Here is a 24,774-nt window from a genome sequence, read left to right on the forward strand (position 1 = left end):
TGACAGCCACAGAGAAATGCCTGTCTCCATCTTCTCTGTCGTTGCCCCAAGACTGGGGTCAAACCCCGCTCAGTCTTCTCTTCTCCAGACTCAATCCCCTGAGCTCTTCCAGCCTCTCCCCCCCACCCCTGCCTCCCAGGCCCCTCATCCTTTGGGTCCCTCTTTGCTGGCCTCTGTCCACCTGCCCACCTCCTTCTGGAAGTGCGGGGTCCCGAACCGGACACAGGACTCCAGGGGAGTCTCCCCAGTGCTGGGGGATCCCTGCCTTTGGTTTGCAAGGGGCGCTCCTCCTCATGCTGCTCAGGAGGATGCTGATTTCTTTTACCACCAAAGCACACGGCTGGCTCGGATCCAGCCCACGGCCCCTGGTTCCCCCCACCTCATCTCTGCAGGGCTACAGCCTGGCTATGCGTTCCTCAGGCGAGATCGGTGAGTGCAATTATTCCCTCCCAAGTGTGGGGTTTTGCACTGGTCGCCCACGACTCAGTTTTCCTACTTTATTGGCCACGGGATCCTGATCTGAGTGGAATGGGCCAGGAACGCATTTGAATGTGAATTGTATAAATGGGACTGACACCACAACAGGCTCCATGTGAACTGTTACCACACAGGAAAGAGACCTGGGAGTGATTGTGGAGAGTTCAATAAGAGCATCAGCTCCATGCCTAGCCACCGTGAAGAAAGCAATGGAAAATGTGAGTGCTGATGAGGAAGGGAATTGTGAACAAGATCGAAAGCATCACGATGCCCCTTTATGAACCCATGGTGCACCCACACCTCGAATCCTGTGCCCAGGTCTGGTCCCCGCACGTCCAGCAGGATCTAGGGGAACTGGAGCAGGTCCAGAGACAACGGTACGGAGGGCCTTCCCTACGAGCAGGGACTAACGAGACCGGGTCTGCTCAGGTCAGCGTCCCCCAAGGTGCTGTTCTCGGACCCGGACTCTTCAATGTCTTCATAGACGACCTGGACACCCATCCCCCTACCCCATGACAGCCCCGTCCTGCTCCCAGGGTTAGCAACAACCTCTGGATTGGGGTGGATCATTTAGAAAGGGAAGGGGCTGGGAAGTCACACAGAGATCTGCCCTGGAAAGGTTGTGGGCCCAGGTCTGTTCCCACTGCACAGCTCGGGAGAGGACACAGAGATCAACCGCAGCGGGGGCACGTCCAGTTCTGGGCTGTAGTAGCAGGGGATGCATGAGAGAGAATCCAGCGAAGGGGAGGAGGGCAGGGGAGCAGCACGCACCCCGTGGGGCACAGCTCTGCACAGGCGGAGAAGCAAAACAGGCCAAAAAGGCTCCGGGGGTGGCAGAAGCAGCTCCTTGCAGACCCCACTGGGCATGGGCAGGTCTGGGAGAGGGGTGATGTGGTGGTGAGGAAAGGCGAGGTCAGGGAGGAGGGTAGGGAATGCACTCCTCCCTGCAACTCAGGGCTCATACACCAGACCCCTGGACCAGGAGGAAGGAGAAAGCTGGGAGGCAGCGAAGAAAAGTGCCCGGGTGTCACTTGAAGTCAGCTGTGTGGGGGAGGGCAGCCTAGCGTGAACGCACTTCTTCCCCTGGGAGTACTGTTAGAGACTGATGGGGAATGCACAGGCTCCCAGGCTGATGCAAAGATCACCTCCTCCTCCGCTCCTTCCCCTCCATCGGGCTGACCTCTGCCTGAGGCGTTTCCTCTTCACCCCCTTCCCCCACAATGACACCTTGGGGGCCAGCCTCTGGGCTCGGGACTCCCGCTGTGCCCTACAAGGGACAAAGCCTGGGGGACCTCCTTCTGCAGCCCACCAGCATGAGGGTGCTTGTCTGAACGCAGCCCTGCTGGGTGCTGAGCAGGCACACATCTCCAAGCCCTTCCTGCACTGCCGGCACAACTAGGGATGCTTCTGGGTGTGGATGTGCCGGTTCCAGGCTGGGTGGGAGAGGCGGGTGACGCCTTTCCAATACTCAGAGCACCCATGTCACTTCTCCCTGTGACATGCACCGGTGCTCGGCACAGGCTGCAGGAGTAGGTGAAGCTCTTCCCACGCTCAGAGCAGTGATGTGGCTTCTCCCCTGTGTGGATGCGGTGGTGCCGGGCCGGGCCGGGCCGGGCCACGAGGGAAAGCTGCTCGAGCCCTGCTGCAGTGTGACACACAGGACACATCGGGCTCTCTAGGGGCCAGGCTGCAATGACACACACCCCCGTGCCCTGCCCGCTCCTACCCCGCGGGATGCACACCCTCTCGCAGCCCTGCTCCGACCGCCCACTACCCCTGGCCCCGCCCCTCCGCGCTGACCCGCCCCCCGCGCGTCCATCGCCCACAGCACACGACGGGGCTTCAACAGCCTCTCCGCCCCGGCCGCGCTCAGCCCGCCCACCTGCGCCGCGGCCAATGGGGAGCTTGCGCGTCACTACAGCGGGAGGGGGGCGGGGGGAGGAGCAAGGCGGTTCGCGCGTGCGCAGCGCAGCGCCGGCTGGGCGGCGGGGACGGGCCAGAGCGGCGGGAGGCGGCAGTCACGTGCCCGCGCTCAGGCCCCGCCCCGCGCCGCTGCCGGTAGGGCCGGGACTGCGTCCGTCGGCCCGGAAACGCGGCAGGAGCGGCGGGGGGCGGCGGAGGCAGCGTGTGGAGGCCGCCTCAGGCCCGCTTCCACACCCCGCCGCCCCGACACGAGGGAGGCCGGGTCTCTGCACAGTGGGGGGGGGGGGCAGCGCTGGAGTCCGGGACCGGGACTGGCCTCGTGAGAGCGGGTCGTCCTCGGCTGCGAGGGGTTGCCCACGGGTGTGTGTACGGGGGCGGGGGCGTGGACCTCCACATATACACTTGTACACGTATACACATAGGTGTGCATGTCAGTATACATACATGGAAAGAGTGCGTGTGGCAGTGCACATACATGTCTGCCTGTTTGCGCACACCTGCATGCACACACACGCAGTATGCACCTGCAGGCACGCTGTACCCTATGTGCTACAGGTGCACTGTGTGTATACACCTACACATGCAGATGCGTGTGCATGCATGTACACACACACACACGTGCATGCATGTACATGGCTGCACGGGCTCACACACCGAGTGCGTGAGTAGGGGTGGGAGTCAGTCAGCTCTGTGAGGCATGTAAACACCTGCATGCGATTCACGAGGTTTCCGGCAGGAAGCCGTAGCATCAGAAGCTGTTCGTATCTGCTGTGGCAAGAGGTAGGGGTGGGAGTCAGTCTACTATTTTTCATAATGAAAAACAGTGAAATTAATTTTTGAAAAGCAGGTGCCACAAAACTCAGGCCAGTTGCAGACGGGCGCCTGGAGCCGAAAGAGGCTGAGAAACCCCCGTACTAGGTACAGGAAGCCACGATGATCGCTTTCTCGACAGCATCTTCAGTAGCACCTGGGTATATTTTTCATGCCTGTTAATGGGGACTGATTTCAGACACGCTCCAGTGAAGACATTAAGTAGGACTGAAATTGTCTCCTTGTTTCATTCAGCGTAGGCCTAAAGGCCTCAAGTTGCAGTTAGTTGGTTACTGAACAAACTGCCGGTTTTCAGGGAGTCTCCAGCGCTCGACGCTCCTCACCTCCCGCTCCAGCGCTCGGCGCTGTCTCCCCCGGGCACTGACGCTCCTGGTTATGCCTCTGGCTTTGCTTACACAAAAAGTTGAACCAGTTTAACTCTGGTTTACTCAATCTGGTCAATTTAAGTAGTGCACACCAATTCACAGGTGGTTTTCTTGGTGTAGCTTGTGTTGATAACTTTTTAAAACCAATTTTATTTAAATAGGCACAATATCTGGCTAGGTGAGGGTTGAAATGTCATTTCCCACACCCTTTGCATAGTCATAATTCACTAATTGAGAAATTAACTTTTTTTTCTTCTTCTTTCAGCGCTACGACTTGTTGTGAAGCATTTACAGCTGCTCCACTTATGCATATTTTCCAACAGGCAGGATCTTTTGAAAACGATACCTAATGTTATGTTATTAAAATGGCTATCCATACAAGGCAGAGTGTAAAAATGAAAATGCTGACAGGTATTTTTTAATCTTTTGAGATTTTAACTAACATTTCATTGATATTTATGTTTTATTAATTATCTCTGTAAGCAAATACAAATTGACGTATTATGCATCTACGAGACAAGGGTTGCTCAATTTCCATCCCCTGGGCCAAATGCAGCCCCATGGAGCCATCACATCTGGCTTGTGGGGCTCCCCATGGGTCTGGGGAATTGGCAGCAAGCGAGTGGTGGCCATGAACACAGCCTCCCCACCACTTCCCCTGCCAAATCCCCAAGCCCCAGTACCTGCATGGCTGGTCTGAGCCAAGCTATGCCTCTTTCCCCTGTGGGCCTGGGCCACGTTCCCCCACTTCGGGATCAGGGTTGGACCGTGTCCCCTTCCTTTCCTGCAGGGCCGGGTTGGGCCAGGCCACGCACTCTTTCCCTCCCTACGGGGTCACCTGGCTAGCCTTCTTTCCCTCTTGACAAGGATGGGTCAAGCTCCTTTCCCCATCAGGGCTGTGTTGAAGCCAGTTTGTCCCCCACCTGGCCAGATGGTGCCCACCCACGTGCCAGAGCAGGAACACCTGGATCCAGCCCGTGAATGTATTGGCCACTGGCAGTCTGCCCTGCTGTGTTGGGGCTGCACTGTACTATCGGTGGTCCATTAAACCAATTTTAAAGAAACGAGTCATGGAATCACAGATTATGCGATCATAATTTTATCACTACTTTATATTTTCCTTTCAAAGGAAAAACTAGAAGTACTCTGTGACAGGCTCACAGCCACAGGGGCTGCCATGACACCCCTAGCGGCCTTGCTGCTCCTGCCTGGCTCCAGCTCTAATGTCACTCTCTCTTCATTGTTCACCAGCCGTGCCTTGCTCTTAATATTACAGGTTGATTCAAGGAGGCTGCTAGCAGGCCTTAGAGTGAGCCCGAATCCAGTAAGTTTCCCCTGGGTCTGAGGCCCCATTGGCCACTATCCAGACATCCAACCTTGGTAGGTTCCTCTCGGCCTGACTACAGGTGCCCTACAGGGACCTAGCCTTAAGGGCAAACGGTGTGGTTCCTTTTCCTCCCCTACTCCACGCCCTAAGCCTCAGAGATGTTCTCCCTTTGATTTTCCTTCTTATGCACTCTGCCCCCTTGAGCTCCCAGACCCCTCCACCGCCCAGCCCTGGACACAGGTGGCTCTGGGCCTCTTGGACCTCGTGATCTGGGTCTCAGCCTTTTTTCAGTTCTGGGACCCCTCCCTGGGTCCCACCCTCAGTGTGAGGGCTCCTGGGATACTGGCTCTCTAAGCAAGCCTTGAGTCTGCACCCCCAGGGTTCAAGGCTAAACATAAATCAATAAGAAACATCACCGCCGTCTGGCAGACACCTCAGTCTTTAGAGGTGTAACATAAAGACCACTTGCCTGTAAACCCAGTCTTCCTCAGTCCAAGAAACTTGCCTCTGTTTCCAGACCTGTAGAGTTGTTCAGCCAAAATCCAGTTCCCTTCAGGGACCCGGAGCCAGGAGTTCTGCACTGTGCAGTAGCTGGGGGGAAACGAAGAGACTGGTGCAGACTCGGGGCTCATGTAGCTCCAGCCTGAGCCCTCTTCCAGCCAGGTGAGTCCCTCATTAGCTCCCCCCTGCCCCCTAAAAGCAGCCTCTCAGGCTGCTTGCTCTCCTAAAGGGTCAGGCACATCCCAGTGCCCTGTTACATATTCTGTATACTAGATAACCATGATAGTTGATTACTGTGTTAATTATTTGTACGTCCTTCCATGAGGAGAGGTGACAATCCTGACTAAAGTTCTGTTGTAGCAGATGCTGTACAAATGCAAATAAAGACTTAGGGTGTGTGTAAATGAAATGAAAATTCCCGTTTATGTCGACGCAACTGCATTTGTCACTATGGCCTGTTTGTTAGTTCTTATCCTGAAAAGATATAGTCTGAAAAAGCTCCATTTGTATTCGAAGGCCAAGTCTGTGTGTGCATAGTTTTCGACAAATGAGCTGTTAAACTCGGTAAGACTATTAGCGCATGAGGCTAAATGTTTGCATAATCATTTGCAGAAGTGGGGTGTGAAACTAGTTTTACAAATATACAGCAAAGCTAAGGCAGGTCTTACCTTTAAAGCCGCTAATCAGTCTAGTATTATGACTTCATTTGCTTAGCTAGAGTAAACCAAACAAAGGAAATGAGACTTAATAGATACAGCATGGGATACTGGAGTTTTTACAGGTTAGTTTTATTTTGGTACTGTGTGTAGGCCACATTAGCCCACTGATTGCACTGGTTGTTGTGCAAACACACATGAGCTTCATGCTGATAAATTACAATTTTAAGCCTTGGGACCGTTCTCTTTCTCTCTTGGTTGGAGGATTTGGACCAAAAAGGAAAAACACAGGGAGGGGGGACTTTGGGGAAGTGATTGAACAGAACAAAATCTGAAAAACGATTCTGCAAGAATATCTTCTTTTACCACCTGTCATGACGTAGAAATAGGCAAGAGGTCAGTTTGGCTTTTAAATTCAGGAGCAGTGTGTAGGTCTGGGATGAAAAAAACCACCCCATTTCTTCCACCTGTTCCCTTATATACTAAGCAAATCTGATTTAGAGAAAGAAGGGTTTTCTTTTTACTAAAACTGCACTTAACCTTGACCTGGCAATCGCATAGCATCATAGCTCTTAACTTATTTGACTATTTGATTACTGTAACTTTTAAAAAAATGAAACATCTAGGAATTAAGAACTGTAAAGTAATAGGTAGTGTGTTATTTTATCATCTCAGGTTCAAGCAGGACAGTTTCAGGAAAGTATGACTTGAGAGAGGCAGCCAGACAGACAATCCAAATGCTTCAGTTGGCAGGATGAAGTGATATGCTAATGTAAGAGAAAAGGTGGGTGTACAATGGCAAGGAAATAAATACCCGTTAAAGGGATGGGAGGTCTAGGACAGTGGTTCTCAACATTTTTTGTACCAGGACCTATTTATGAAGATCAGTGGCCAGTCCCCACCTGCCTTCCCCCAGCCCTGCTAAAGGGAGCCCCCAGCTGCCCCTGTGCCATTCGGGCCGAAGTCCCGCAGTTCGTGCGGATTTCAGCGGAGAGAGTCCAGCCCCAGCACAGGCTGGAGGGAGGAGGGGAGGCCTGTGGCGGCCCCCCCCCGCCCTGGTCTGGGGCTGCCATGCCTCACTAGGCAGCCTGGTCATGGTCCCTCCAGCGCGTCCCCCCAGCAGCGTCTCCCAGTTGCTCTGCCCATACAAGTATGAGCACCAGCCCAAGTGCCACCAGCCCACCTATGCAGCTCTCCCCGATGCCTCCTTCTCTTGCTGAAGGGGCAGGCGCCTACCCCTCCCGTCCCCCCTGCCCTGATGCAGCCTTGACGCCCGGCTATCTTCCCCCATATCTGGCAGGTACCCATCCCCCCTGCCCACGCACACACAGTCCCCAAGTCCCGGACCTCCAACCCCCACTGATCATACACTTACCTGCATCCAGCTATTGGTGCTACTCCCAGGACCCTGCCTGGGTGCATGCAGGCCATGGGGATGTGTGTGCAGAGACACACGTGTGCCTGCTGCCTCCAGTCACCCAAGCAGTGACTTGCAGGCAGGCTGGAATGAAGGTTGTGTGTCTGGGGAATGACAAGCTAGATGTGTGTGGAATTAAGGGCTAGCTCTGAAGAAGATGACAGTGGGAGAGATTGGGGGTGGAGGGGAAGAGGTGGGAGAGGTGGATTCTTTGCTAGTGAGCTTCCCTGGGAGTCAGGCAGCGTGGGATAGCTAGGATCTTCCTGCGAGCCCAGCTGTAAGTGTTCGGATTCAATGCTGGCAAGCATAATAAATATTGTTATAGCGTTTTGATGATAGTGTTAGAGCACGGGTGCTCAGCCTCTGGTCCTTGGGCCAATTGCAGCCTGTGGAGCTATGATATCTGCCCCATTGGGCTCCCCACAGTTGGGAAATTTGAGGGTTTCTCACCTGTCTAAACTCTTTCTTCTGGTGAGATACCCCCCTCCCCCTCCCCCATTGCCTTTGGATTGGTTTCTTGTCATGCCCCTACCTTTCCTCCCTCCATGGGCTTCGATTGGGGCTGGCCAAAAATCCCTGTTCATGCTGGATCAGGACTGGGCTGTGCCCTACCCCACTCTGGACAGCTGGATGGGGCCCTGTTATGAACTCCTTGGGCCCCAGATTGGAACCACTGACTGCGTACTGCTTGCATATGGATTGGGCACTGCCCATCCATCTCACCAGACAAAAAGGTTGAGCACTCTTTGTTAAGAGTGGTGTTTTAGCTGTGATGATCCAGGAAGTATGCAAAAGGCAAGGATTTTTTGGGTGTGGTGACTTTTATTGGACCAACTGTATGGTTGGAATTAAATTACTCCTCAATGTCTTCATCAGCGACTTGGACGAGGGAGTGAAGTGTACTCTGTCCAAGTTTGCAGATGACACAAAGCTGTGGGGAGAAGTGGACACGCCGGAGGGCAGGGAACAGCTACAAGCACACCTGGACAGGTTGGACAAATGGGCAGAAAACAACAGAATGCAATTCAACAAGGAGAAATGCAAAGGGCTGCACCTAGGGAGGAAATATGTCCAGCACACCTACTGCCTAGGGAATGACCTGCTGGGTGGCACGGAAGCAGAAAGGGATCTCGGAGTCCTAGTGGACTCCAAGATAAACATGAGCCGGCAGTGTGACGGAGCCATCAGAAAAGCTAATGGCACTTTATCGTGCATCAGCAGATGCATGACGAACAAATCCAAGGAGGTGATACTTCCCCTCTATCGGGCGCTGGTCAGACCGCAGTTGGAGTACTGTGTGCAATTTTGGGCGCCACACTTCAAGAGGGATGCGGATAACCTGGAGAGGGTCCAGAGAAGGGCCACTCGTATGGTTAAGGGCTTGCAGACCAAGCCCTACGAGGCGAGACTAGAGAACCTGGACCTCTTCAGCCTCTGCAAGAGAAGGTTGAGAGGCGACCTTGCGGCTGCCTATAAGTTCATCACGGGGGCACAGAAGGGAATTGGTGAGGTTTTATTCACCAAGGCGCCTGGGGGGGGTTACAAGAAATAATGGCCACAAGGTAGCAGAGAGCAGATTTAGACTGGACATTAGGAAGAACTTCTTCCCAGTTCGAGTGGCCAAGGTCTGGAACGGGCTCCCAAGGGAGGTGGTGCTCTCCCCTACCCTGGGGGTTTTCAAGAGGAGGTTAGATAGGCATCTAGCTGGGGTCATCTAAACCCAGCACTCTTTCCTGCCTATGCAGGGGGTCGGACTCGATGATCTATTGAGGTCCCTTCTGACCCTAACTTCTATGAATCTATAAGTTAGATAAGCTTTCAAACACAAGATTCATAAATTAATAGATTCATAGATGCTAGGGTTGGAAGGGACCTCAACAAACCATTGAGTCCGACCCGCTGCCTAGGCAGGAAAGAGTGCTGGGGTCAGATGACCCCAGCCAGATGCCTATCCAGCCTTCTCCTAAAGACTCCCAAGGTAGGGGAGAGCACCACCTCCCCTGGAAGCCCATTCCAAATTGTGGCCACCCTTCCCGTGAAGAAAGTTTTTGTGATGTCTAGCCTAAATCTGCTCTCTGTCAGTTTGTGACCATTGTTCCTTGTTACCCCAAGAGGCATCCTGGTGAACAGAGCATCTCCGGTTCCTTGCTGCGCCCCCCCCAATGAATTTGTAGTTGGCCACAAGATCACCTCTCAGCCTTCTCTTGTGGAGGCTGAAGAGGTCCAGATCCCTTAGTCGCCCTTCATAGGGCTTAGCCTGTAAACCCTTAACCGTACAAGTGGCTCTCCTCTGGACCCTCTTGAAGCTGTCCACATCCTTCTTAAAGTATGGTGCCCAAAACTGGACGCAGTACTCCATCTGGAGTCTGACCAGTGCCGCATAGAGGGGAAGTGTCACCTCCTTGGTTCTAGTTGTCATGCATCTGCTGATGCACGATTAAGTGCAGTTAGCTTTGCTGATGATTTCGTCACACTGACGACTCATGCTCATCTTGGAGTCCACTAGGACTCCGAGATCCCTTTCCGCTTCTGCGCTGCTGAGAGGGTCATTTCCTAGCCAGTAGGTGCGCTGGATATCTTTACGTCCTAGGTGCAGTACTCTGCATTTGTCCTTGTTGTACTGCATCCTGTTGTGTTCAGACCACTTTTCCAACCTGTCCAGGTCTGCCTGCAGTCATTCCCTACCCTCCAGAGTGCTTACTTCACCCCACAATTTGGTATCATCTGCAGACTTGCACAGAGGACACTTCACGCCCACATCCAAGTCACTGATGAAGACACTGAAGAGTACAGGTCTAAGGACTGAGCCCGGTGGGAACCCACTACCCAGATGCTTCCAGGTCGATACCGACCCGTCTGCTACCACTCTCTGGGTGCGACCCGCAAGCCAATTTGCCACCTGCCAGACCGTGTAAACATCTAAGTCACAGCCTCTTAATTTATTTAAGAGAATGGGATGAGATACGGAATCGAAGGTCTTCCTAAAATAAAAAAAACCAACATCCACCTCTACTTCTGCATCAGCATTTTGTGACCTGGTTATAAAATGAAACCAGATTAGTCAGGCATGATCCACCTGCTACGGATCAATGCTGGTTGCCCTGCTGCATTATTTTTCCCGCTGGACTCCCACAAATATGATCCTTAATAATCTTTTCAAAGACTTTTCCAAGGATGGAGGTGAGGCTGACTGGCCTATAATGACTTGTATCCTCTTTCCTCCCCTTCTTGAAAATGGGGACCACATTGGCCCTTTTCCAGTCCTCTGGGACCTGACCCGAGTGCCACGAGTGCTCAAACAGCCGTGCCAGTGGCTCTGCAATGACACCGGCAAATGCCTTCAGTACTCGCGGATGCAGCGCGTCTGGGCCTGCTAACTTAAACACATCCAGTCCATCCAAGTGACTCTGCACCACGTCAGCGCCGACAGTTGGTAGGCTGGTATCCCTCTGATCCCATCTAAGAACCTGTTAGGAGACTGATCTTGACCCTTGTTCAAGGACACTGAGGCAAAAAACTCATTGAATAGCTCAGCCTTGTCCCCCCTGTCTGTCACTAATTGCTCGTGTTTCTTCAGTAGGGGTCCTGTGCTGCCCTGCGCCTTCGTTTTGCTCCCTACATACCTGACAATAGACTTCTTGTTGTCTTTAATTTGTGTTGCCAGCCTCAGCTCTGTAGTTGCTTTGGCCTTTCTAACTGCCACCCTGCAAGTGCAGGCCAAGTAGATACACTCCTCCTTGGTAGCTTCCTCCTGCTTTCACCACCTATATGCCTTCTTTTTTTTTTTTGCCCTTAGGCTCTTCTGGATGTTTGTGTTTAGCCAAGGAAGTTTTTTGGCCCCTTTCTCCCCTTTCCCTCGCACTGGGATCATCTCCCTCTGTGCCTGAAGGATCACTTCCTTTAGGAACGACCTCCCTTCCTGGACTCCCATCTCGCCAATACTCCTCTCCTGCAGTGCATCGCTGGTTAAACTGAGCACACTGAAGTTAGCCTTCCTAAAGTCAAGCACCTCCATCCTATTATTATCTTACCCACTCGACGCCGTATGATAAATTTGATTGAGTGAGTGGTGGTCACTGTCCCCAAGGTGACCACGAATCTGTAGTTCCCCTACCAGGTCATCCCCCATAGCCAACACCAAGTCCAGTGGGACCGTATACTTCCTGCGTTAGGTGAGCGGTTGGATTTGGCTGACTGCTTTTCCCAGCAGATGTCAGGGTAGTTTAGGTCCCCCATGACAACCATGTCCCTAGACTGTACGGCCTCTGAGAGCTGCCGCAAGCATTCCCAGTCTAGCTCTGCTCCTTGATGTGGTGGTCTGTAGCAGACCCCCATCACCAGGTCCCTTTCCCCTTGACCTCCGTGTGTCCTAACCCACAATGCTTTAACTTTCTCTTAAGACTCCCTTCTGTGCACTCACCTGAACACGGTCTGAAACCAATGATGCTAATGCGCAGAGTTCAGACTCCTCCTGCTCTCCCCTCAACTAAATAGGGATGGGAGAAAACCCCTTCCCACGTCCCTACAGCTGGCCCAGGTCACCTTACTGCTGCTGCTGGTTCCTTACCACGGCACAGGTGCCAAGGGCGCACACACGCTTGCTTCAGCATCCCAAGTAAAAGTCAAATGCTCTAGGTGAGGCTTGAACTCACAACCTTAGCAGCACTTCCATAGGGTTGTTTTTACAAGTACCACATGCTAACCCACTGCACCACCAGAGCTGAACTGAAAGGCTCTTTGTCACTCTTTTAGAGCATTGGTTTAAAGTAATTGTATCTCTGCTATTGGCTTTTGGATTTAATAAAGACATTTGAACTGAATTACTGACACGCTCAACCAAATTCTAACACAACATACAGGGCGCATCTACATGTGTCACTATGGCAACTTTACTGTGCTGTGTGTGTGGCACATGATTATTTTTAGCCGCTACTTCACCGTAGTGGCGCGCTATACCAGGGGGGTGTGTTGCAATGGGGAGGTAGCTGCTGTTTGCGTGTAGATGCCCATGGATGCTACATCGCCAATTTTGTTTCTTATACTGCTGTTTTTCCAAATGTTTCTAATAAATCAGAGAAAACTAGGGTCGAAAGGGGTTCCAGTAACTCATCTAGTCCAACCCCTTGCTAAAAGCAGGACCATCCTTAATTTGATCATGCCAGAGACTTGTCGAGCCGGGCCTTAAAATCCTCCAAGAGTCCACCACCCTCTAGATAAGCCGTCCCAGCACTTCACCAATCTCTTAGTCAGAAAGTTTTTCCTAATGTCCAGCTTGTTCACATCCCTTCTGTAGTAGGGGGCACAAAACTGAGCACAGTACTCCACATGTAACCTCACCAGTGCAGAAAAGTGGGGAATAATGACTTCCCTCAGTGCTGACAACACTCCTACTAATGCAGCCCAGTATGCTGTTAGCCTTCTTGGCAACAAGCACACACTGTTGGCACCTATTCAGCTTATTGTCCGCTGTAACCCCCAGGTCCTTTTCTGTGGAGCTGCTGCTTAGCCAGTTGGTCCCACGCCTGTAGCGGTGCATGAGACTGTTCTGTCTTAAGTTCAGGACTTTGCACTTCTTCTTCTGGAGCTTTGCCTTCTTCCCCTGCATGGCTGGTTTCAGGCCTGGCCATTCTTCCTTCCATGGGACTGCTGTGGGGACAGGCATGCCCCCAACCTGCCGCTGTAGTGGGGCCTCGTCAAGCCCCTTGGGCTCGGGTTGAGGCTGACAAAGCCCCCTTTCTGCGCTGTCTTGGGGCTGGCGTGCCCCCTGCCTCCCTCTGCACAGATGGATGGGGCCCTGGCATGCCTTTGTTTAGAGCGATGTTTGAGCACCCCGTGGTTTGAGCACCCGTTTGTGTAGAGTTATGTTCTACCTGTGATGATCTAGGAAGTATGCAAGAGGCAAGGATTTTTGGGTGTGATCACTTTTATTGGACCAACTGAATGGTTGGAATTAAGTTAGACAAGCTTTCAAACGCAAAACGTTCTTTGTCAGTGTTTTAGAGCAGTTGCTTAAAGCAGGTGTAGTCAATCTGGGGTATGCCTACCCCTGGAGGTAATTTGAAAGGTCCCAGGGAATGTACAGGGGCGGGCGCAGATGTAGCACACCTGCTGCCTCACAGGAGCAGGGCCAGGGCGGAGGGAGAGCGGGGCCCACAGAAGCTGCGCTGCCGCTGCTCTGCCACTCACCGTGCCCCTGCTCTGTCTGGCCCTTGCCACCCCCCGCCACGTCTGACCGTTCGCCACCCCCACCTGCTCCGCATCCGGCTGCTCCCACCCCCCTGGGGGTACACTTTTTAAAGAAGGGGCTGCCGGGGGTACACTTACTAAAAAAAAGGTTGAAAACTACTGGCTTAAACTCACTATATATCTGCTATTGGCTTTTGGATTTAATAAAGACATTTTAGCTGGATTTAATAAAGACATTTTCCTGACATACTCAATCAAACTCTAACACAACATGCAGTGTTGTTCTGGCTTTTGAAGACTGCCCAGAAACCTGTGCTTTTTTATTAATTGCTGATCATTTTACAGCTTTTAGAGAAAAAGGAAATTAGTTAAGCTCTTTCTGAGTAGTAAGATACTCATGTTTATTAAAAGCTTAATGAAATTTGGGACAATAACGAAATAATACCTTTAAAATATTTTTTAGAAGTTATGCATTTATATTAGGGGCGTACCGATAGAGATTTTTGGGGCCGATATTGCTAGCTGATCTTTAAGGAGGCATATTTGCTGATACCGATCTGGTTTCCGATACAGCTACCTCCAGCTGGTTAACTCCGGTCTGGTGGAAGGGGAAGGAGAAGGAGAAGGGGAAGGGGAAGGGGAAGGGGCGTGGCGGGGGTGCAGATCAACGCCGCCTATGGTGAGGGAGGAGGCAGAGGGAGGTGCTGCCCAGGCGGGGTGCAGGGGACGGAGCCAGAGCTCGTGATAGGGGGCCAGCTGTCACCGCTGCTTGCAACCCGGGAAGGCACTGGGGGGACATGTGCCCCCCTGGATCTGTGTGGGACGGGGCAGGCTGCAGCCAGGACCGCGTGGGGCTCTTCTCGGCAGGGGCTAGGCTTGGAGTGGGTGCCGGCAGTGCTGGGAGGATGCTGCATCCAGCCCAAATTTTGCCAGGGCTCTGCTTCCAGCGCCACCACCGCCAGCCACTCGGTGCAGCCCTGGCTCAACGCCCCACCTCCACCCATGCACCAGGAAAACCCGGGGCTGCATTGGGCTGCTGGCAGCGGTGGCACTGGGAGCACAGCGGTGGTGAAATCTGGGGTGGATGCAGCATCCTCCCAATGCCACCGGCGCCCTCTCCGAGCCCAGCCTCCACCGAGAAGAGCTCCACGCAGCCCCGGCTGCAGCCCACCCTGCCGTGCACAGATCCAAGGGGCGCGCCCCCCCCCCCCCGCCCGTGCCCTCCCAGAGTGCAGGTAGCAGTGGGAGCCACCTCCCCCCACCACAAGCTGGAGCTCCCCCTCTCCACCCTGCCTGGACAGCACCTGTCCCCACCCCCTCCATCACCAGCGGGAGCCTTGATCTGCCCCCCACATGCCGCTTTCCTCCCCTTCCACCACACTGGACTTGCCAGCTGAAGGCAGCTCTCCACGCTGCCAGATGTGCTCCTTGCTTCCTGAGTGCTGTGCTGTGACTGCACAGCACAGGCATTTATCAGCCAAATTATCAGCCCCATCGGGCCGATATCCGATACAGCCAGTTTTATTTGTACTGATACCGATCCGATATCAGACCAAGGTATCAGTGCACCTCTAGTTTATATGATCGCTCACAGCGCTGCTAAGTGGTGCAAATCACAAGCTCTCTTATTGTACCTGTAGGCTTTCATATATGACTGCAAAGTTGCTAACTTTTCTTATATACAAAAAACTAGAACTCTGGGTTCCAAAATGATACCTTTTATTAGACCAACTGGAAAATGGCAAGAAAACTGTCCTTTTCTGCAGGCTTTCGGGATCCAAGTCCCTTCGTTAGGCTCTGGGAAAAGTGTAGATGTTACAAGATGGTAAAACGTCCCCATAGGTAGGAAAGAAACTTCATTTTTGCACAGAGGGAGCTGAAGATGGAGGGCCGTCCCTCTGGGTCCTTGAGAATGTCTTTGTGAGCTGTGCTGAGTAGCTCTTTGATGTGTAGGAACTTTTCTTATAACCTTTCAAGTAAAAATGCGAATTAAACAGATGCTTGGCTTGCATGTTAACATCCTATTTGTCAAAGTTGTAGTTCTTGTGCTGCTCTTTCTCCAAATTTTCCTCATAAAGATTTTTCATAATCAGCTATTAATTAGTACTTTTGCTTTCAAGTAACAGTTCAAAAAAATCAAAATGTATTAGCTGAGAGACTGCTCATTTTCAAATAAGAACAAAAAATAATCTTGTATTTTAACTTTTTCCCCCTCCAGATATGTCAGTTGACCAGTTTAATAGTGGATGGGATTAAGTTGTCCTTTTGGTGATACCAAGCGTACATTAGGTTTGAGTGTAACCTCCTAAATCCCTGTTGTGCTGTGCTCTTAATGAATAGCTTCACCAAGGTTTTGGTGTTAACGTGCAAGACTATTTTATCAACCTTTGTTAATTATAGAGTTTTGAAATTGTGCTCTGTCACGATTGATATTTTCAAAACTGTACATGTATTCTTGATGATGTACTAGCAGTAAGATGCACCGATAAAGATGTTTTGGGCCGATACCGATGGCTGATTGTAGACCATCCATATTGGATGATACTGATCCAATTGCCAATATGCAGCCTGGCAGCTTGGAGAACGGCATTTGGCTGGTAAGTCTGTGGGGGTGAAGGGGTGTTGGGAAGGAAAGAGGCATGGGGGCGCAGATTGAGGTCCCCCGCAGTGAGAGAGGGAGTGGGGCTGGGGCAGGGGCAGGCACTGCCCAGCTGAAGTGGGGCAGGACGTGAGACGGAGCCGCAACTCATCCGAGGGTGGCAGGGAGGGAAGGGGTGGCTCCCACTCCTGCACGCGTCCCCAGGGCAGGCTTGTTTGGAGATTTTGGTGCCAGGAGATCAAGTGCTAGAATAAAGTCGTGTATTAAAGACCATTAAATCACTAGTACCACGTAGCATTCATTCAGGAGCTGTAAAGAATGAAATGACTGAGCTTGTCTTGCATTTAAAAGCTTTTCTAACTTGATCTTAACTACACAGTGGATCCAGTAAAAAATATCACCCTAAGAAACTCTTGCCTCTCTCCTAAGAAAAATACAGTCTCATTAAAATCACCTATTATAACAGAGGGTTGTAAACTATACCTTACTTTTAAAACAGGTCTGAATGGTGGTCGTGGCGATTATAAACCCATAATCCATAGACGAGTGCTATCTTCAACTGTTTGAAGAAGTAAACAGATAAAAAAAGGGGGACAAGCCAGTGCAGCTTTTGTAACGGGAAACAATTTGTCTCTAGTCTTTTCTTTCATTTGAACAAAACCGGTGGATGAAACTGCAGTGGAAGAGGTCACAGAATCAGAGAAAATGAGGGTTGGAAGGGACCTCAGGAGGTCGTCTAGTCCGAGCCCCTCATGAGGTGCAACTCCAGGTGTGCTTTGGCCCTCCTGATTTCGTCCCTGCATGCCAAGCAGTACTGTTATGCTCCTTCCTAGTCGTTGGTCCAACTTTCTACTTCTTGCACGCTGCCTTTTTGTGTTTTAGCGTGCTGAGAGTTCCCTGCTAAGCCGACCTGGTCATCTGCCATTCTTGGTAGTCTTTCTGCGCATTGAGATGGTTTATTCCTGTGCCCTCCGTCAGGTTTCTTTAAAATACAGCCAGCTCTCCTGGACTCCTTTTACTTTCCGATTGGCCTCCCAGGGGAGCCCGCCCATCAGCACTTCCTGAGTGAAGGGAAGTCTGCTTTTCTGAAGGGCGGGGCTCGTACCCTGCTGCCTGTCTGCCTCCTGATCCTGAACTCAGTCATCTCGTGGTTGGTGCTGCCCCCGGTGCCATTCACTGATTGATTCCCCACCAATTCTTCTCAGTTTGTCAGCAGGAGGTCAGGAAGAGCATGGCCCCTAGCTGGCCTCTGCACCGCTTGCACCAGGAGGTTGTCCCCAGCACTCTCCTGGTGTGCCTGTGCGCTGCTGTATTGCCTTCCCAGCAGATGTCGGGGATTGAAATCCCCCATGAGAACCGTGGCCCGTGATTGGTAAATCCGCTCGCTGTTTGAAGAAAGCCTCATCCACCACTTCCTCCTGGTCTGGTGGTCTGTAGCAGACACCCACCATGACATCACTCGTGTTGCTCTTCCCTCTGACCCGAACCCAGAGACTTCCTACAGACCTAGCTCCAGTTTCAGACCGGAGCTTTGAGCCGTTGTACAGATACTTGTGCGTGTGCAATTCCTCCGTCTCTCCTCCGCTGCTTGTCCTTCCTGAACAGTTTATATCCACCCATTGCAGTGCTCCAGCCATGCGCGCTGTCCCACCAAGTCTGTTATTCCAGTCATGTCATGGTTCTGTGACTGCAAGGACTTCCAAGTCTTATTGCTTATTTCCCAAGCTTCATGCATGTGTGTACAGACACCTGAGGACCTAGCTGATTGCTCTGCTTTCTCAGGAAGAATGAGAGGCTTTCCTTTTCCCTCATTTTCCTGCACTTCCTCCAGGTCACCTGCTTCCCCACTTACCTCAGGGCTTTGGTCTCCATCCTCCAGCGCACAGAGTTTAAATTTTAAAGCCTTCCTCACTAGGTTAGTGAGCCCGTCTGGAAATAAGTCGTTCCCTCTCTTCGTCCTGTGTCTCCCTAGCAATCCTTCTTGGAACAACTTCCCTTGGTTGAAGAAGCCAAAGCCTGCTGGTGTCACTGTCTGTGTCGCCATGCATTGATCTGCAAGATGCGTCTGCTTCCGATCAGGCCCTTCCCTTTGACCAGCAGTATTGAGGAGAACACCACCCGAGTCCCCTTCCTCTTCACCCTGGCACCCAGAGCCCTGTAGTCACTTTTGATCTGCTCAGGGTCGCCCCTGGCAGTATCACGGGTGCCGACATGGATGAGCAGCATGGAGGTAGCCAGAGCCTGGATGAGTGTGGGTAACTGCTCCGTGACCTCTCAGGTCCAGGCTCCAGGGAAGCAGCAGAGCTCCTGAGACAACAGGTCAGGCTGGCAGACGGACGCCTCTTCCCCTAGAGGAGGGAGTCTCCAGCCACCCCCACCCTTCCCTTCCTCTTGGTGGCAGTGGTCTCAACCCTCCCTCTCTTGGAAAGGCTTGGCCTGGCCTCTGCCACCGATGGAACATGCTCCTCCTCTGCTGCTGGGGCTTCACGTCTCTTCTCCAGGCAAACCGCTGCAGGTGGGCGTGAATATTTCTCCTTGCTGCAAGAGGTCACAAGCTTTCAGCTTCTGCCTTCCTTGGCGTTCAAGTCCTCTTCCTTCTCTAGTGCCGCCCTTGGCAGTCTTGTCACCACAGTAGAAGTATCCTCAAGCATCAAATTGATGAAGTTGTCATGGTGGAGGATGCTTTGGAGCCTCGCCACCTCCTCCTGTAGCTCTCTCGCCTGCTTCCCGAGGGGCACCACCTGAACGCGCGGCTCACATCACAGGCTCCCCCATCTCGCTGTCACTGAAAGGAACCTGCCAGCGGCAAACCCCGTGGGGTAGATGGTGAGCGCTCCTGCCTGGGTGGACACCTCACAGGTAGGAGCCCAGAGAGAGCTGGCAGTGGCAGTGGCTCGGGGATTTTGATGTCTTCCAGGCGTGTCGCTGGGTTTCTTAATCCGCTCCCTCTCTCTGCTCGCCCCTCTTTCCAAGCAGACCTTTCCTAGCAAACTCCCTTGTAAACTGGCCTCTGTGCTGCTCCTTGGTCCCAAAAGCTTCCCTTTCCCCTGCTAACCCGCTTCCTCTCTCCAAGTTTACGGTGAAGGAAGGTGAGGGAGAGCTTCCAGATAAATTACCTAGCAAACGCCGCCTCCAACTTCCCTCTCACTCTGGACTCCAGTTAAGCAAGGAGCACAAGAACTGGTCTAATTGCTGTGTATTAGCGACTTACACTAAATAGATGTAGATTAGGTACTCTCAATTAAAGAAAGGTCTTACATTAAAGGCTCCCCTTTAAAGAACGGGGGGCAAACTGACCTGTGAACTAACTTTAAAAAAACATATTATTTCTATATATAAATAGCTACATGTCTATATAACTGTACCTCTAACACAGTGGTTCCCAAACTGTAGGTCACAACCCCAAATGGGCTTGAAACATCAGCAGGCTGGGGTGGCAGGGGTGGGGGGCTATGGGTGGGGAGCGAGGGGTCATGCTGAGGAATGGGGCCATAAATGGATCGTGCTGAGGAAAAGTTTGGGAGGCACTGCTCTGACAGCCTGCCTTGTGACTGCCGTGGTTCGCTTGACAGTCCAAACCACACTTTTACAGTTACACCGCTCTTAGTCTTGTTACAAAGACTGTACTGTGCAGTGTGCACACCCGTCACCGTCACATTGAAACCTGCAAACTGACTTATGAACTGTTTGCAAACTGCCCCGTTTGCTGCCCCTGGTCACGCAGAGTCTCCTTTTCTCCCCTCCTGGCCCTTGTTAAGACTTTTGTCAGACAGAGGTAGCAGTCCCCCAGCTTGCAGCACTCCCAGCTCCTTAGAGCACGTGCCCAGACGTACACGCAGCCCCAGCTCACTTTCCTTCCAGGGGTTCGGGTCAGGTGCCTGGCTCCTCTTCCCTCGTCTCCTTTGCCCTGTTTGCTGCCCCTGTTCACCTTGTTTCTCTCTACTGAGCCTTTCAATGTACCTCAGTCTAACGTTTATCTTTAAATTCTCTTTTATTTAGAGCCCTTGCTTTCTGTACGTGCCTTCGTTGCATCCCAAGAAGGAAAGCTGCTGCATCATTGAACCAGTTAGTCTCCAGTGTGCCACCCTGCCCAGATTTCTTCCAAGGAAGGAGTAGTGGATGTGATCTCTGCAAAAAGAAAGCTTGTCTGGTAAAGAGCAATTTTCCTCTTTAAGTAGCTTTTGACATTAAAGCAAAGAACTCTCAATACCATATTTTATGTACTTTTGAAAAATGGGCTGTTTACTTCGTTCTGTCTGTGCGGGATATGCAGATTGAGGACTGTACTGTGTCATACACAAACATCTGCGACCCTGGGTAGAGTATGTAATGCTGTAAACGTTACAGTCCACGTGCTTGCACAGAGCATTGCATAGAAACTAGAAGAGTTTGTGCCAGAGCCAGGGGCACAGGAGTGGCTTTTTAAGAACTGTCCTTATGTCTGTTTCTTTTAGTTTGTAGAGGTTAAAACTTTCTGAAACATTATGCAAAGCTGAGGTATAGCACCCCTGCTAATACAGTATGTAAATATTCTCATTACATTTGGGGGGCATATTTCACCATTTTGACATATAGCAGTGCTATAGAGGGGCATGACAAGGAGCAATCTATACCTGCAGCAATGATGAAGCAGTTATATTTCAGACATAACATCATTCTTTGTAAAAATAGTCCTCACTCTCTCTAGGCTAAAACATCACGGCCACCTGTAAGGTTTGTTATGCTACAGTCAAAACTGCAGTTGAAAGGGATTTCTTCTTTCCTTTTAGTTTTGTTAACTTACGGAGGAGGAAATAATTTCAGTTCACTTTAGGAATCGGTCCCGTTCCTTTGCACCTGTTTTCCCTAAGTTAGTCCTTGGAACAATACCGGCTCAATTATAGTGAAGTAATATCATGCATTTTGAGCTTGTGGAATCCACAGACCGCGTAATTCTCTGCATTTCCTCCCCCTTCCTTGCATCCCACTTTTTGACAGTGTCCTTCTGCTGGAGCTATGCTGGAAAACCTTGCAACCTTGCGTGTGCGTGTGTGCGTGCATGTGTGTGCGTGTGCACACATGCTGCATGCAAAATCCTACACTTTGTTTAGTCTGCAGAACCTCTTCTGTTAGCTAACGCTCCAGGCTCCGCAAAGGTGCAGTGAGAGAGGAGCACTAGTAAGTACCTAAGGCAGAAAGCAAACAAGGGCTTTATCACTGGTCTTTAACTCCTATCAAAAGGGGAGGGAGGGAGAAGTCATTTAAACATGAGGCTTGAATGAAAATTAGCATGGATTAGTCACAGTTGTCCCAGGAGTCCTGTTATCTCAGGTCACAGGTACTTATGGTAGGGAGTGGGGTACTTTACCTGTAGGATCCCCAAGTGAAAGACTCTTGAGGGAGCCAAGAGGGGGAGGAAGAGTCCTGGGTCTGTTTTTAGCCAAAGGGAATTCCCCTTGAGGCATGGCAGGAGTAGTGTGTGTCTCCCTGTCTTTTCCCAGTGGATGAGCTCCTGGGCAGTTCATGCATGGAGGAAGGATGACTCTCTAGCCTGTTCCCCGCAGGTAAACGGCAACAAATTGAACTGATTTGGAGAAACAAGTGGGTTACGTCTGAGCAGCTTCCTTGCTTGCTAGTCAGTTGGCTGAAGAGTGGTTGATGCTGATGTTACTTAATACTAGATTTACCCTTCTGTGGCCCCTGGCAGAGAGATCGGGGCATTCATCCTCCACTTTGCACAGGCTGGAGGGAACAACCTGGCTCCCATCTTAGTTTTGAAGAACTTCATTGCTGAAAAATCAAATGCTCACGTGTTCCCTAAGGAACGTATCCATTCAAAGGCATGAAATATAAACGTATATTGTTACGTGCAAATGCTTTGCACAAGTACATTTGCTGGATGCATTTGGTATGTTCTTCAAGCAAGTAGTGTCGTTAGCTGTTAAATTCTTGACTCCTCTGTTAGGCTTGGGACAGAAATTACACACAAGCTGGTCTAAGAGATTGGAAACAGGTTCAGATCTGGAACACAACAGAAGGATGGTGCGCATAAGCCACTTTCAAGATTGCCGAAACAGGTTTAAGATAAGCCTGGATGGATGTAGTATTAGACTGAACTGATTTAGATTAAACTGGTTTATTGTACTTCTGACCCAGACCCTCTCCAGATTCATATTAACACATAGTCCCCCAGCATCCCTGGACCTCTGCCAGCCTGCAAGGGAAAAGCCACCTTTGCCCACGTTTTCCTCCATTAAAAGACAATCCACCCTTAAAGTTTGTTGATCCAGTTTTAAAGTTTGTTCGTGACCCTTTCATAGGCACTTGTGACCCCCTTTTGGGACACAACCCGCGAACTGAGAACCGCTGCGGTAGAGCAGCAGGGTCGGTCGCGGAGCGCGCTGCTGCGGAGCGGAGGGGCAGTGCCGCTCAACCCTGTGAGACGGGTCCCACGTACCAGATCAGACCTCTTTGTGGGCCAGATTAAGCCTGTGGGCTGGAGATTGCCACCCCCTCTTATAGCTCCTTTTCAGCTGGGGCTTTGTAGATGCTCCTGTTACCTTGTTTCTACATCGAAAGACTCGTGCTACACGGCAGGGTAGGCTTTCACCTCGTAGACTAAGTCAATCAGAGGTGCGTAAGCTTTTGTAAGCGAGCTCGCTTCATACCCCTTTCTTTTTCCTCCCTTCCCTACCCTTTGTTTTCCAGTAACTGCTCTCTGTTTAGAACCGCTGCTTCCTGAAACGTCTTGTTTGACAACAGAGCCGTCCAATTTCTGAGTGGCTGGGGCTGCAGCCCCCCTATCCGCATGCTGTAGGGGCTGCATGCCCACCAGAGCCGCCTCCTGCACGAGCTGAAAGGGGTCTGCAGGACCTCCCCAGCCACAGACTCCCTTGCACCAGGACTGTGCCGCCCTGCCTTGGCCCTAGTGCACAAGGGGTGGCGGGGGGAAGTGGGCACGCAGGAAGCAGATGCTGGGCTAGGGAAGGGGATTTTGGTGGGAGCAGCAGCAGCGAAGCGATGGGGCAAGCAGACTCGGGACTGGGAGTTTGGGAGCTGCACGCAGCCCACAGGCCGCCAGTCGGATGCCCGTAACTGGTTGGCTTTCTGTGGTTTACTCTCCTTATGTGCTGTCCCTATATTCATTTTAGTTCTCGTTGAGTTTTCCTTTTCTTACTCCTTCTTCGAAACATCTCCTAGGTTGATCCTGACGGTAAAACAAGCGTACCCGTTAAGATGACTGCGGGGAAAGTATCCTGTTTTCATCTACGCAGCCTGGTGAGTTCCACGATTTACATTTGAAAAGTACCTCTTACAGCACATGTCCTTAGAGCTGATTTTTTCTATTATATGATAAGCTTCTCATGGCTTTTCCCTCCCCCGATACGTGTGAAGTGGGTCTAGACTTTTGGGAGATCGCATGTTTTTCTGTCGAAAAACCACAGGGCGGGTCAGCACTGCTACTTAGGACGCCGTAACGTGCGACTTCTCGGAGCGTGTGACAAAGAGTTCCCGTTGACGTTACACGGTATTTAGTATTGCCAGCCCCACAACCAATGCTAGTTGTGCCATTGCATTGCTGCTGCGGCTGTTGCATTGGTTAGCAGCAGCCCCCGAACTGACAAGCTCCACACGTCTTCAAGGCTCCCAGGAGGCAGTTTCCGGACTGGTGTTATCACCGACCGACCGTGCTGGGCATGGCTTATGGCGCTAGCAGTGCCGCGGTGCTTGCAGCGGGCATGCTGACAGCCTCTTATCCCACGGAGAGCTCCTGACAGTCGGTCCGTTCCCGCTGGGGATTTAACAAGGCCTTGGTTGGCAGCGCCTTCCAAGACGGGCAGTTTTCCTGTGCGGGGACAGCCTCCCGCGTCCATCCCGCGTCTCCCTGGACGGAGCAGGGCCGGGCAGAAGCCACGCGCTACGGTTCGGAGGAGAGCAGTGCCGGGGCAGGGTTCAAGTCAGGATGTCGTCGTCACGCTGGGGCGTTTCTCCACCTTCCTGCCGAGAGCGTCTCGTCTCCGCTTCCTGTGCTCCAACAGCCAGCGCGGAGGCGAGAGAGGCAGGGAGGCGGTGAGGGGACGGGAACATGAGCAAGGCAGATGCCAGTGCTGTGGGCCCCACGGGGGGTGGGTGGCGTTGCCAGAGGGAGTTTTCCCTGGGGCCGGAGGCTGCTTGTGACAGCCGAGGGAGCGGGGCTCTCGTCTGACGGTCGGGTGCGAGCACGCTGGAACGATTCAAACGAGGCAAAGCACAGGCTCCGCGCCCCAAACTGGAAAGGTGTCGCTGCATTCGAGTTGTTCCTGCGCAGCGTTGAAGCGTGTTCACGCTCGGTGACGAAGCTCGTTCACCCTGCGTGATGAAGTACGTTCACACGCAACAGCGAAGCACGTGGACACGCAACGAAATGTGTGCACACAAACAGCGAAGCCTGTTCACGCGCAGCAGCGAGCGGTCTAACTGTTGTTAGGCGTGAGCTCGCTGAGAGCAACCGAGATGAAGCAGAGGAGAGGCCC

The 24,774-nt window shown here is 51.9% G+C and overlaps 1 long non-coding RNA gene and 1 other non-coding gene across 8 annotated transcripts in view; one reads left to right on the forward strand and one right to left on the reverse strand.

Moving 5' to 3' along the window:
* The first annotated feature begins 2,766 nt into the window (after window positions 1–2,766).
* LOC132248750 (uncharacterized) overlaps window positions 2,767–24,774 on the forward strand; it is a 30,113-nt gene continuing 8,105 nt past the window's right edge. The window contains exons 1-4 of one of the 7 annotated variants that reach the window (XR_009460117.1): window positions 2,767–4,007; window positions 6,756–6,864; window positions 20,282–20,432; window positions 23,462–23,539. This is a non-coding gene — a long non-coding RNA (uncharacterized LOC132248750). The other 6 variants (XR_009460116.1, XR_009460115.1, XR_009460119.1 and 3 more) reach the window with 6 other exon arrangements.
* On the reverse strand, window positions 12,125–12,218 carry TRNAT-UGU (transfer RNA threonine (anticodon UGU)). The gene is made up of 2 exons: window positions 12,181–12,218; window positions 12,125–12,160 (listed from the first exon to the last, which is right to left on the reverse strand). It is a non-coding gene; the product is annotated as a tRNA-Thr (tRNA).

The sequence above is a fragment of the Alligator mississippiensis genome, chromosome 1 (assembly GCF_030867095.1).
Source record: "Alligator mississippiensis isolate rAllMis1 chromosome 1, rAllMis1, whole genome shotgun sequence".
Classification (NCBI taxonomy): domain Eukaryota; kingdom Metazoa; phylum Chordata; order Crocodylia; family Alligatoridae; genus Alligator; species Alligator mississippiensis.